The 14,641-nt window shown below is 41.8% G+C and overlaps 1 protein-coding gene across 6 annotated transcripts in view; it reads right to left on the bottom strand.

Annotated features, from left to right (window-relative positions):
- Positions 1-13,911: 13,911 nt before the first annotated feature.
- Positions 13,912-14,641, bottom strand: part of fahd2a (fumarylacetoacetate hydrolase domain containing 2A) — a 38,843-nt gene continuing 38,113 nt past the window's right edge. For all 6 annotated transcript variants that reach the window (XM_059966750.1, XM_059966788.1, XM_059966778.1 and 3 more), the window contains one exon: positions 13,912-14,182. The gene's annotated coding sequence lies outside the window, so the exon portion shown is untranslated. The remainder of the gene's footprint in view (positions 14,183-14,641) is intronic.

Here is a 14,641-nt window from a genome sequence, read left to right as displayed (position 1 = left end):
GCTCGGCTTTACTTTATGTTGAGTTTTTACACTTAGTGTTAAGATCAACAAATTAAAGTTGATCAACCAGTCATTTGCTTTTCAAAGGGCAGATACAATCTGTAATAGTTATGTAAAGAGGGTTTCTTCTTTTTTGTTAACTAGCAGGAATGCTAATTTACTGATAACGAGAATGGTATTCCTTTGTAAACCAAATGGGGATTAATGTTCTTTCTTCTGCGTCTGTAAGCTTTTGTTGACGGGCTTTTGGGGAGATCGGCGCGAGGGGGTCGAGAGAGAGGACGCAATGCTCTAAGCTGGGCGAGGATCGGACCCCAAAGGGGGGTCCGAGGCCGGGAGATTCTCCGAGGAGGGGGGGGATGAAGCTAGATGTGCTTGGTTGACCACTCGGAGGGTCCTGAGCTGTTTGGAGAGTCCGAGGAGTTCGGAGGGTCCTGAGCTGTGAGTCGAGGAGTTCGGAGGGGATCGAATGGTGGCCAGAAGACTTCAGAAATTGAGCTCCAACGGCTGTGCACGAAGTGGTTTGGACTTTGATAAGTTTGGCGCCTTTTCTTTAATTTTCTCTTCATATATACTGTATCGTTATTAATCACTTAGTTATAGTAACCTTTATAAATTGTACTCATTTAATCGCATATGGTGTACTGTCTGTTTTTGGGTGAGGCGGGGACATCACACAGCATCCACACCAGCTGATTACCCAGTTTGGCGGGGCCAAAGGCTGCTCCCCCTAGACGAAATGAGCTGAGCGAGCCTGAGGCGACCCAGGGGGTTACAGTTATATGAGAAGTGATTTCGTAAGTTTGTGGCCTAAGGTAGAAGGAGTCAATTTTAGAAAACTAGCACATTAATTTTCAACATAGTCCCCTCCTACATTTACACACTTAGTCCAACGGCCGTGGAGCATAACGATCTTGGACCTCCAGAAAGTGTCCACAGCAGGGGTGATTGATAAGTTTGTGGCCTAAGGTAGAAGGAGATGAGTTATACAGCTCTTGTTACATGCACATGCAGCTCAACTCTTTGACTGATTAGGCAGTAAGTATGAAGTTAATAACTCATCTCCTTCTACCGTAGACCATGAACCTATCAATCACCCCGATGAGTTATTAACTTCAAACTTTCTGCATAATCACAAAGAGTTGAACTGTTCACATAACGAGAGCTGTATAACTAATCTCTTTCTACCTTAGGCCACGAACTTACCAATCACCCATCTGTGGACACTTCCTGGAGGTCCAAGATCCGTATGCTCCACGACCGCTGGACTAAGTGTGTAAATGTAGGAGGGGACTATGTTGAAAAATAAATATGCTAGGTTTTCTAAAATTGACTCCTTTCTTAGACCACAAACGTATCAATCACCCCTGATACAATATAGAAACTGGTCCTTCAGCTCAGCTCCTACAAGACAACCAAGTTGCCTTCCTCAGCTGCTCTCATGTGCCTGTATTAGTCCTATATCCCCTTTAAACCTTTCCTATCCATATTCCTGTCCAGATGAGTCAAAGATTTGAAATTGTACCTGTCTACCACTTGATCTGTGTTACTCAGCACCCTCTCTGTGGAAAGACTTGTCCCTCACTCCCTCTTAAATCATTCCTCTCACCTTGGGGACTCTCTTAACCTGGGGGAAGACACTGTAGCAATCCATTTTATCTGTGCTGCACAGGACTTCTGTCATCTGCAAGGTTGGCTTTTAGGGTTGCTTTGGATTTCCAGCATCTGCGGAATCTCTTGTGTTTATGATTAACTGCCCATTTCCACGTGTGTGTGTGTGTGTGTGTGTGTGTGTGTGTGTGTGTGTGTGTGCGCACACGCGCCACACACCACCCGCCGACCTGCTCGATTCCTTTGCCATTCATCTGCAGTTTAATCAGACTAGCTATAATGTGGCAACCAAACTGTATATGCAGTATTCAGCACTGTAGGATTTGGGAGAGATTCTACAACTTTAAGACTGTTTTTCATATTCTCTTTTTTTTCTTTCTCATGAAGGTAGTGCATGAATTGGAATTACTGATGCATATTTTTGGTTTCTCTTTCCAAGTCTTAACCACCTTTGCACAAAGATGTTCAATGTCAGCTGTTCATTTAAATACAAATGTGGGGACATGATGAGGTGCTCTCCTTAACCCGCTTCTGTCCTTGTGCAAACCTCGAATATTAGATCTTGCAATGCATCTTCCCTGACCACACATCCAGGCTGCTTTCCTGGTCATTACGATTTCTGTAGGTGTACGGTGAGGAATATTCTGACAGGTTACTGCAATGCACAGGATGAGTCAGAAACAGCTTCTTCCCCCTCCACTATCATACTTCTGAACTGTCCATGGACTCTGCCTCGTTACTCCTTTACACACTATTTACTTTGTTATTCAGAATCAGGTTTAGCATCACTGGCAAATGGGAAATTTGTTAATTTTGCGGCAGCAATGCAATACATAATAATAGAGAAAAAGCTGAATTAGTTTATATATATATATATATATATATATACTGTGTATGTGTGTGTGTAAAGGGTTTCTTATGTTACTGCTAAGTCTAATAAAATGGCTTCTTTGTTAAAAGTAAAAATGCTAACTGGTGAGAGTGCTTTCGCAGCTTGTTTGGGTTATAAATACTGATAACAAGGTTTGTATTCATTTCTTAACCAATTGGGATAGATGTTATTCTTTCTTATAGGTCTGTAAGCTAGTGTTGCGCGGACTTTTGGAGAGACGGCGCAAGGGGGTTACAGGGAGAAGACGCAATGTTGTAAACTGGGTGACGGGACGGACCCCGAGTGGGGGTCCGAGGCCCAGGGTTTCCGGCGAGGAGAGGAGACGAGGACAGATTTGTGTGGAGAATCTGGTCGACAACCGTTGTTGGTCCCAGGTGGCGGGTCGAGGAGGTCTGAGGGGATCGAATGGTGGCAAGAAGACTTCATTAACTAAGATCCAACGGTTGTGCACGAAGTGGTTTGGACTTTGATAAGTCTGGCGCCTTTTACTTTTACTGCCTGTTATTTGGCAGGGTGGGGACATCCACACAGGCTGATTGCCCAGTTTGACGGGGCCGAAGGCTGCTCCCTCTGAACGGGAGCAAACTGAGTGAGCCTGAGGCTTACCAGGGGGCTACATATATATGCACACACTAATATACAAATAAAATATATGCAGGTATATTTATTCATATATTAAGTTAAACAAAATAACGTTAAATAAAATAGTGGAAAAAAATTAGTAAAACTAGTGAGGTGATGTTCATTGGTTCAATGTCCATTCAGAAATTGGATGGCAGAGGGGCAGAAGCTGTTCCTGAATCACTGAGTGTGTAATTTTCTGTCTGCACCTTACCACTGCCACAAACAACGACTTTCATATAAGGCAGTGGTTGTAATACTAAGATACTGGAATAAACCTGTGATCTTCCTGATGTGTAAAAGCTTAACGACTTCAATATACTGCAACATTTTACTTGGAAAAAGGTGGTTAAAGATAAAAAATGTGTTGTGGCCTGATACAAACGGCTCATCCTGCAGACTGAGATTAAAACAAGAGTATTGTGTCACTTTGAGGTAATTCTTGAATGCCTGCCATTCATGTGGTTAGAACTGCTGCACCTTATTTGTACAGCTGCTGTCCGATTGCTCTCAATAAGGTAGAAACCCCAGAGGCTCTGTGTTCAGTGATCTGAATTTGATTGTGTAACCATAAGGGATGCCTCGATGATAAAAGGTGTGTAAAATCTTGTAAAGTAGCTTTTCCTTCATTGATCTGAAATAGGCGACCAAGGGTTGAAAGTTATACCAGAGGATTTGGAATTCTGAAGATAATAAGTGACTATTGTTGATCGGGTTATGCTTTCAGGATTCCTGAACTTGGAGCAGCTTTCAGTCGTGATTCTAAAATCTCACATCTTTCTGTATTCTGCTGCTTTGTGGCGTCTTTAGGTAAAGCTCCAGTGGAAATGGTTCAGGTTGAAAACACAGCAGATGTTGCTGAGGTGTGTAGAATGGAGATCCCAAGTTACTCAGAGAGCCAAGAAATGAGATTGCTGGGGCTTGACCAAGATCTTTCTGTCCTTTATTCAGGAAGGGAAATGGGGATAATCCTTGAAACTGTAGACTGATTCTCACATCAGTGGTAGGAAAGGTATTGAAGAAGATCCTTGGGGATAGGATATATGAGCATTTGGAGAAGTATGGTTTTGTGTGAGGCAGGTTATGTCTTACTTTAGAAATCAGCATTGCTTCTCCAAGACTTCACCTTTCATCTCATGTAGCCTCCAAACTTGCAGCACAAAGATTGGTTTGTATAATTTCTGGTAATTACTTACCCCATCCTCTTCTCTCTTTCCATTTCCCATTCTGGCTCCCTCTTCTCACCTCCCTTTGGTACCCTTCATCCTTCCCTTTCTCCTATGGTCAACTATCCGAACAGATTCCTTCTTTAGCTATTTACATTTTCCACCAAACACCTTGCAGCTTCTCACTAAATACCCCCCCACCCATCCACTTTCCCCTCACATGGCTTCACTTGCCATCTTGTGTTCCCTTCATTGCCCCCTCCTTATTCTTTTCCAGTCCTGATGGAGGGTCTCAGACTAGAATGTCAACTCTTTAATCCTCTCCATAATGCTGCTAGACCTGCTGACTTCCTCTAGTATTTTGTGTGTGTTGCTCTGAAATTCCAGTATCTGCAGAATCTCTTGTGTTCATGTCTTAGTAACTTGATTGATCTTTTTTGAGGAGGCAACTGATGGAGGTAGAGCTGTGGATATTGTCTACATTTGACAAGGTGAGGCATTTGACAAGGTCCCTCATGGTAGGGTCACCTAGAAGGTGAAGACGCATGGTAACTTCACTGGTTGGATTTAATATTTGCCCATAGAAGATAGTAGTGGTCAAATGGGACCTATTCCGCCTGGTGTTCCACAGGGATGTGTACTGGAGCTGTTGCTGTTTGTGATGTATGTGCATGATCTGGATGAAAGTGTGGATGGGTGTTTACAGTCAATACAAACACTAGTGGTGTGGATAGTGTAGAAGATTGCCAAAGAATACAGCCAGGATATCGATCATTTGCAGATGTGAGTGGAGAAATAGCAGATGGAGTTTAATCTGGCCAAGTGAGAGGTGGTGCACTTTGGGAGATCAAATATAAAGGGACAGTATAATGTTAATGCCAGGAATCTTAAGAAGAACGTGGTAACATGCCTTAATGACCATCATCCACCAGTACCTTGCATCCACTATGATGGAGTGCTTTGGGAGTTTGGTAATGAAACATATCAACTCCTGCCTGAGAAGCAACTTGGATCTGTTCCAATTGGTCTACTGGCTCAACACGTCCACAGCAGATGCCATCTCATCGGCTCTTCACTCAACCCTGGAACATCTGGACAGCAAAGATGCATACATCGGGATGTTCTTCAATTGGATACTCATTATTTTATTTACACAGTTTGTTGTCTTTTGCACATAGGTTGTTTGTCCACCCTGTTGGGTGTGATCTTTCATTGATTTTTGGACTTACTGCGAATGCCAGCAAGAAGACATACCTCAGTGTTGTATATGGTGACATATATGTACTTTGATAATAAATTTACTTTAAACGAGTATTTATGTGCAGATGGATCTTGAGTTCCAAGTCCATAATTCCTTGAAAATAGCTGCACAGGTTGATAAAAGTGTATGGCATTCCTGCCTTTCTTAGTTGAAGCACTGAGCATTCCACTCAGGCAGGTACGGTAGGTATATTGCTGTTTTATAAGACTGGTTAGGCTGCATCTGGAATATTGCCCCATTATAGAAAGGATGTGGGGGCTTTGGAGAGAGCACAGAAAAGGTTTACCAGGATACTGCCTGGATTAGCTGCCGTTAGTTGGTTGGACAAACTTGGGTTGTCTTCTCTGAGGTGTCAGAGGAAGAGCAGACCTGATGGAAGTTTATAAGTTATGAAAAGCGTAGATATATATTTGCTATATCTTCCACATAGTTGAAATATCTAAACCTAGAGACGCATATTTAGGGTGGGAAGGAGAAAGCTGAAAGGAGATGTGGGGCAGGTTTTTTACAGTCCGCTGGGGACTCTCGTTGTGGACAAGTGTCAAGACAGAGCAGCATGGAGGGAAATTGTCCACCAACTGGAAATTCCAGAAGTGACCGAACGACAACGGGGGGGGGGGTCTTGAATGTGCTGCCAGGCTGGAGGATGCAGATAAGATAGAAGATCTCTCCCCATCTTCTATCTTAGATGGGCAGAGAACAGAAGAATTATGTAGGCAAAAGAGATAAGATTTGTTAGGCACTTACTGTGATTAGTTTGGCCAATACGGAGGAGGACATGCTATGAGCACAGATACAATGGACTGGATTGGAGCAGGTGAATCTCTGCCTCACCTGGTAGGACTGTTTAGATCTCTGGATGGTGGTGAGGGAAGGAGTGTGTGGACAGGTGATACACCTGTCGTTGCCTGGGGAGTTGGAGGGCTGGGTGAGAACCAGGGAATCGTAGAGAGAGTAGTCTGTGCAGACGTTCTGAGTTGTGAACTGTCCACGGTAACAGAGCCTTGCTGTAACCTTTGGAGGACCTGCAATATCCTCTCACCGCAGCCTCGTCCTTTGTGTTAGGTATAGAAGAGAAAATAGTGGAATTTATTTTTAAAGAGGTGATAACAAACTACTTAGTAAATAATAGGACTGGAACAGACAGTGCGAACTTCTGAAAGGGAAATCATGTTTGTCAAATCATTTTGAGTTTGTAACTAGCACAATAAATCATTGTAAAACGAAGGAATTGGTTGTTGACTTCAGAAGGAGTAGCCGACTGCACAGCCCCATCTACATCGGTGGTGCGCAGGTGGAACAGGTCAAAAGCTTTAAGTTCCTCGGGGTGAATATCACAAATGACCTGACTTGGTCTAACCAAGCAGACCACTGCCAAGAAGGCCCACCAGCGCCTTTACTTCCTGAGGAAGCTGAAGAAATTTGGCCTGTCCCCTAAAACCCTCACTAATTTTTATAGGTGCACCATAAAGGTGCAGTGGCTAATGGACTGGTGCAGAGCCAACAACCTGCCTCTTAATGTGAACAAAAGAGGTGGTTGTTGACTTCAGGAGGGCACGGAGCAACCACTCCCCGCTGAACATCAACGGCTCCTCGGTAGAGCTCAGTAAGAGCACAAAATTTCTTGGTGTTCACCTGATGGAGAATCTCGCCTGGTCCCTCAACACCAGCTCCATAGCAAAGAAAGTCCAGCAGTGTCTCTACTTGTTACGAAGGCTGAGGGAAGTCCATCTCCCACCCCTATCCTCATCACATTCTACAGGGGTTGTATTGAGAGCATCCTGAGCAGCTGCATCACTGCCTGGTTTGGAAATTGCACCATCTCGGATCGCAAGACCCTGCAGCGGATAGTGAGGTCAGCTGAGAAGATCATCGGGGTCTCTCTTCCCGCCATTACAGACATTTACACTACACGCTGCATCCGCAAAGGAAACAGCATTATGAAGGACCCCATGCACCCCTCATACAATCTCTTCTCCCTCCTGCCGTCTGTGAAAAGGCTCCAAAGCATTCGGGCTCTCACAACCAGACTATGTAACAGTTTCTTCCCCCAAGCTATCAGACTCCTCAATACCCGAAGCCTGGACTGACATCTTGCCCTATTGTCCTGTTTATTATTTATTGTAATGCCTGCACTGTTTTTGTGCACTTTATGCAGTCCAGTGTAGCTTTCTCTGTGTGTGTGTGTGTTTTTTTTACGTAGTTCAGTCTAGTTTTTGTACTGTGTCATGTAACACCATGGTCCTGAAAAACGTCTCATTTTTACTAAGTACTGCACCAGCAGTTATGGTCAAAGTCACAATAAAAGTGACTTGACTTGACTTGAGGTTCAGGAGCTTAAAGACTCGTACGGCCAGATTTGGGAACAGTTTCTTTCCAGCTGTGATGAGACTGCTGAACAGATCCTGACCCGGATCCAGGCTGTATCTTCCAAATACCCGGATCTGTCTCTCAGGTCTTTTTTTGCACTACCTTACTCTCCCTTTTCTATTTTCTATTTATGATTTATAATTTTAAATCAAGAATCGGGGTAGGCCATTTAGAAGGGAGTTCAGGAAAAGCTTTTTCACCCAGAGGGTTGTGGATCTGTGGAATGCTCTGCCTCAGAAGGCAGTGGAGGCCAATTCTCTGGATGCTTTCAAGAAAGAGTTCGATAGAGCTCTTAAAGATAGCGGAGTCAAGGGATATGGGGAGAAGGCAGGAACCGGGTACTGATTGTGGATGATCAGCCATGATCACATTGAATGGCAGTGCTGGTTCAAAGGGCCAAATGGCCTACTCCTGCACCTACTGTCTATTGTCTATTTTTATTATATTTACTCTAGGGAGTGTGAAGCGCAGAATCAAATTTCGCTGTGATGATTATACGCTGTAGTATCAATTGGTGACAATAAAGTATGAAGTAATAAAGGAAATGCTTGATCTTAGTAGACTTTCAGAAGGACTTTGGTAAGTTGTCAAACAAGAGATTAACGAAAATCTCCACATTACGGTGTGGACTGGGAACTGGTTAGGGGCAGAAATCAGAGAAGGAAGAAATGTGTCGGTTTTGAGCTTATGGACTGGACAGCTGAGGCCTCTGCACCAATCCCTTTGGCACCCAACCAGTCACATTCAACATCAGTCATTTAGAATTCCAGTCTGCCAATGATACAAGGTAAGGTGGCAGTGTGGACTGTGACAAGAATGCAGAGTGGATTTGGGGAGAAGTAGAATGCTGAGGGATAAGGACAACAAGGATGGAATATAATTTTGAAAAAAGTGAAGTCATTCACTTTGGCAGAGAAATAGAAAGGTGAAGTGTTTATTAGAGGAGAATTTGAATGGTATTTACATAAACCTACTGTATGTGTCCCTGTACAAAAATCACTGGAAGTTAACATGAAACTTAAGGAAGGTGAACAACATTTTCCATTTAATTCCAAGAGTAAGGTTGCTGCAGTTACATAGAGTGCTGGTCAGACCATGTTGGAAATATTTTTCACATATCTGGTCTCCTGGATATAGTTGTAAGAGAGAGAAAAACAGATTGGGTTAATCCTTTAGTAAGATTAGAAGAATAGAAAATCTCATTGAAACACACAACACTTTTACAGGCCTTGATAACATGGACGCAGAGTTGGTGCTTTCACTGGCTGGAGAGTTCTGAACCAGGGGTCACACAATTGGGACATTTTTTTATCCAGAGACGCTCAGTTGCTGATTACATTTAAGAAAAACCAATATATATTTAAATATTAAAGGAATGTATTTATTTATGTATTTATTGAGATATATAATACGGAGTAGGCCCTTCTGAAACTTCAAGCTGCACCGTCTTGTAACCCCTGATTTAACCTTAGCCTAATTATGGGGCAATTTACAATGACTAATTAACCTACCAACCAGTATGTCTTTGAACCTTAGGAGGAAGCCAGAGCGCCCAGGGGAAACCCACGCGGTCACAGGTAGAAGCTCCTTACCAATAGTGGCGGGACATGGGGTTAGTGCATTAGAGAGGTGCTGAGGTTAACGAGCTCTGCCTTCATTGAAAGTGGGAGCAGACACAAGAAGCGAAATAGCTCAGTATTCCGGTTTCTGTCCCTTACGTTGGAAAAGTACTACTGAATCTTCTCAGTAAATACAGAGCCAGTTGCCTGACCAGCCTTACAATGTCTTCTCTACCTTTGGAAAGAAGCTCTTGGGTTGTGACTGCTTGGAATATCCCCTTTGCCAGTTAACATTTCGTTGGACCCCTCCAGTTTCAATGTCCTACTCTGGCAGAGTGGGCACATTTCCACAAAATCTAAAGCTCTGATGATCGACTAGCTCCTCTTGTTTACAGAGCAGTTTAAAATCGCATTCTTATTCCCCAACTAAATTTAGTGCCAGCTTGCCCTGGCATCCTATCCTGTCTGACTTCCACCTGACTTTGTTCCGAGTCAGAACAACAAGAAGCTTATTTATTATTTTAGCAAGGGCAAGCTATCACAGACTGGAAACTGGATTGTAATCTCTATCCCTTTGACTAAAAATTCCCAGATTTGAAATAGAACCCTATTCTGCAATAATGTTTTCAATAATTATGTCAAAGATCCCTCTTGGCCCAAGAATAGATAGAATCCTATTCTCTGAGGATTCTAGCTGTCAAAGCAAAAGCTGATGTAGCCCAGTATACATAGTATTGGCTGATTCTATGTTCGAACACTGATAAAACTATCCATGTTCCTGTCAGCTGTCGTTCCTTCTGATTTATGAAATACTTGTACTGGTATAGATCCAAAAGATAGAGGGAAGTTTAAATGCAGCTTGACAGAATTGAATTCAAGTAAACTCTTTAGGTTCCTAAAAATATGTTAATTATTTACTTTAGTGGCAAGAAGTTGTTGGCCTTTCCAGTGAATGGAGCCAGAAAAGAGACTATCTAACTTCAAAGCTTTAGAAGGAAATAGTTTTCCTGGTAGTCAACTATTTTAATTCCTATCTCCATTCCCATTCTGACGTGTCAGTCTTATGGCCTTCTCTTCCGCTGTGATGAAGCTACTCTCAGGGTGGAGGACCAACACCCTCATATTGTGTTTATGTAGCCTCCAACCTGATGGCATGAACATCAACTTCTCCTTCAAATAATTTTTCCCTCCCCACCTTGGCCTCTTACTGCTTCGTCTCACGTGTCTATCACTTGTCCCCGTGCTCCCTCTCCTCCTCCCCTTTCTCCCATGGTCCACTCTCATCTCCAATCAGAATTCTTCTTCTCCAGGCCCTTTGCCTTTTCCAGCTATCACCTCCCAGCTTCTTACTTCATTTCTGCCACCACCCCCCTCCCACCAACCTGACTTTACCTAGTTTGTCCTCCTTCCCCTCTCAACTTTTTTATTTTGGCATCTTTCTCCCTTACTCTCCAGTCCTGATCAAGGATCTTTGCCCAGATTATACTTATTCATGTATTGATGGTGCCCAACTTTCAGCATTTGGTGCTCTGGATTTCCAGCATCTGCAGAATCTCTTGAGTTTTAAGTTTAAGATTCAACTTTTGATTAAGAAAAACGGTAACAGTAGCTTTGAAAATCCGTCTAGTAGTGGGAGAGGTTCTGAAGCTGTTAGCGTATAAATGGAATCAAAAACCCTACTGAAGAACCAGTGGTAGAGTGTCTTTTGGGGTTAGCACATAAAGCAAATAACTTCAGCAAAATTGAGTTCAGCCACCTGTCTTCAGATGCAAAACCAACAGGCTGTCAGCTTATTTGTGAGTAAAAACACCTTTCATATTTACCAGCGTCATCTCTCTAGTGACTTGGTTCCCATGACCACCACCTAGAATTGTGATGAAGTTGTACAGTTCAAGAAAGGGTGCAGGTGTACCAGTTTGGCATCTATGATTAAAATGCATATAATAAATGATCATGGTGTTTGGGTCATTACTACCATCAGTGAGGGGGGTATAGGGGTCTGAAGATACACATTAATTTTAGGAACAACATCTCCACCATCGAATTTCTAAACAGTCCATGAATCCTTGGACATTTTGTCACTATGTTTGCACTCTCTTTGCATTACTTCCTTTATTTTATCATAATTTATAGTATATTTTGTGTATTGCACTGTACTGCTGCCACAAAAACAAATTTCATGACACATAAATCTGATTCTGAAGAATAAACACAAACTGCACTGCAGATGCTGTGGTCAAATCAAGGCGTACCAAACATGCTGGATGAACTCAGCAGGTCGTTGAAAGAAGCAGTTAATGTTTCGGGTTGAGGCCTTTCGTCAGGACTAAAGAAGGGGGCAGGGGCCCTATAAAGAAGGTGGGGGGAAGGGGAAGCAGCGAGGGGTTCTTGTTAAATGGTTCACCTCTCCTGCCTATCCCCTCCCTCACCCCTTGATCTTTCCTCTGATTGGTTTTCCACCCTCCCCCCCCACCTTCTTTATAGGGCCCCTGCCCACTCCTTCTTTAGTCCTGACGAAGGGTCTCGGCTCGAAACGTTGACTGCTTCTTTCAACGGATGCTGCCTGATTCTGAAGAAGCTTGTCATTTAATTGTGATTATTTTGTTACTTATGCAAAACTTTTTGATAGAGTAGTAAAAGGTTTGTATTTATCTCTTCACATCTGTTAAACCATTTACTGAGATTATGCCTGATTCTCACCCTCAGCATCAAATCCCATGATTTTTTGACTGTTTATAAAAAAAATTGGATTTATGAAGCATGATAAAAGCTTAAGAATTGTGAGCAGGAATAGGCCATTTGACCCCTTGAGCCTGCTCTGTTAATGTAATCTTGGCTCAGTACTATTTTTCTGCACTACTGTATTGCCTACGTTTATTTCTCCCAGATCCAAAATCAATTAATCTCAGTTTTGTGTGAAATCGATGACTACTCCACAGTCCACCGGGACGGAGAATACCAAAAATTCCTTGCCTCGTTATGGGGCAAAATCCTGTGATTTTGCTGAGAGTCTTTAAATGTCAGAGGCGTAAAATGTACTTGCACATCAGCTTGTGTACAGCTGACCTCCTGTGACATGGCAAGGTAATTTAACCTTATAGAATTCACAGGTCACGACTGAAAAATCTGGGATGTGGAATAAAAATACACTCTTATGAAATTCGTGTGTGGAGTGAAAAGTAAATAAAACGTATTTTTTTAAACTCTTGGCTTTGCATTATGGAAAACCGCACTATGGTCGATTTCTAGGAATGCACTTCCCTCCTGTCAGGAACACCCAGAAAGGTCCCTCAGAACATAAACACTTCTTACTCTTTTACCTTTGAAAACAAAAACTCAGACTTTAATTTTATTGTTAGAAAATGCCATTTGATGCTGTGGAATTTACTCTCTTAAAAACAGCAACATCTTAGGGTATAAATCTAAACTCTTGTAGGGTTGGACAACTTTGTCCCCCACCTGAAATGTTATATCTGTTCATCTTTCCATAGAAGCTCCTGACCTGCTAATTGTTTCCAGAAATCTCCATTTTCATTTCAAATTTCCATCACTTCTGTTTTTATTTCAGATATCCTCTAGGATTTGAACTTACAACTGCTCCTTCTTTTGGCTTTACTGAAAAAGGCATTAATTTTACAGCTCACTATTTGGAACTTGTTAAATGATTCATTAATAGGAAAAATGTCAAATTCAATTTTTGTAGACATGGTAATGTATATGGTTATTAGTTCAGTTATTTTAGTCTAAAAATGTTTATATATTAGTGACTACTATAACTAACTAATTAGTGGTTATTATTAGTGACTACTATAACTAACTTGTATGCAATAGAATCTCAGAAATAATGTGTTACAAATATGTTTTAGTGCCATTAGCTGAACGGGGGTAATTACACAGCTTTTTAAATAATGCTCTAGAATTTGAAGCTATTTCAGATGTCAGAGAGGATTTTAGTTTTGCTCTCATTTAAAACTGCTAAGTTTTCTACAAAGAACTGCGCTTCAGTTTTACTGAGTCACAGAATTATTTTCGATGCCTGACCTATGAAGGGAAGCATGTCATGTGTCTTTTACACCACCCTATCAGCCTGTGTTGTCACTATGTAATTGGACTATGGGGTCTCACTAATCATTAACAATCCTCAGTGCTGTAATGTTTATTATATATATCCCAACCACTATCTGACTTCCTAAAATGCATTATCCCACACTCGTTGGGATTAAGTTCCATCTGCCAGTGCTGCCCCTCAATTTACAAGTGATCTATGTCCTGCTGTGACCCTTCTCAATACCCATAATGTCTATTAAATATTTTGTGTATTAAAATACTTTAATTTTAATATGAAGTTTCATTGCACCTGCTTCCATTTACTTCTGCTCAATGTTGAAATGAATAATGGAGTTCCTGTACTAAAATAAAAGTGAAACCAGATGTGATTTGGCAACTTTATTTATGAAAACTGCATGTACTTTGCAGCACAGTAATGACAATGATTTAAACAAGACTACTATGCATCATTAATCCTTAAATCACCTAATTTTAAATGTTTCATTCCTTGTTAAAGTGCATGTTTGAGATTAATGGTCAAATCAGACAGCTGGATCTCTGCAGAAGAGCTCCATTTCATAAACACGTCTCCAACTTCCTCCCATGTTCTGGCCACTTCTTGTACCAACTGCTCCATCTTGTCAATTAAATCAGCCTGCAAAATAAAAACGTATTTTCCAGTTTAAGAGTGTAACTGGCACATCAGCTTATGGTAGTTGTTTGAGCAGTTTTTAAAAAAAATGAGGACTCATCTTTAACAACATTTTTGACAGATCCTTTACAGATATCCTCTCTTCCTGGTCAAATTTTAAATTACTGTATTGTTAACTATGATATGAAGATTTCTCTGCAACCGCACACACTCATTCAACAGGCAGCATCTTGGCAAATCTAATACAGTTCTCAGAAATGGCTCTTTTAGATTTAAGTGGATATATTGAAAGGACATATCATGCGTCAGAACATCCTAGTTGAGCCTTCTGAGGAATGTTTGTTTAGTTGGATATGACAAGTAAGCTTAGAACACCAGAGCTTTAAGCCAAGTTCCCTAACGTTTTAGACCTCCTCAAAACCGAAATATAGCAACTAATGTGACTGGAGCAAACAGAAGCAT

The sequence above is a fragment of the Hypanus sabinus genome, chromosome 1, assembly GCF_030144855.1.
Source record: "Hypanus sabinus isolate sHypSab1 chromosome 1, sHypSab1.hap1, whole genome shotgun sequence".
Taxonomy (NCBI): domain Eukaryota; kingdom Metazoa; phylum Chordata; class Chondrichthyes; order Myliobatiformes; family Dasyatidae; genus Hypanus; species Hypanus sabinus.
The sequence above is the reverse complement of the archived record's forward strand: the minus strand, read 5'-3'. Positions and strand labels throughout refer to the sequence as shown.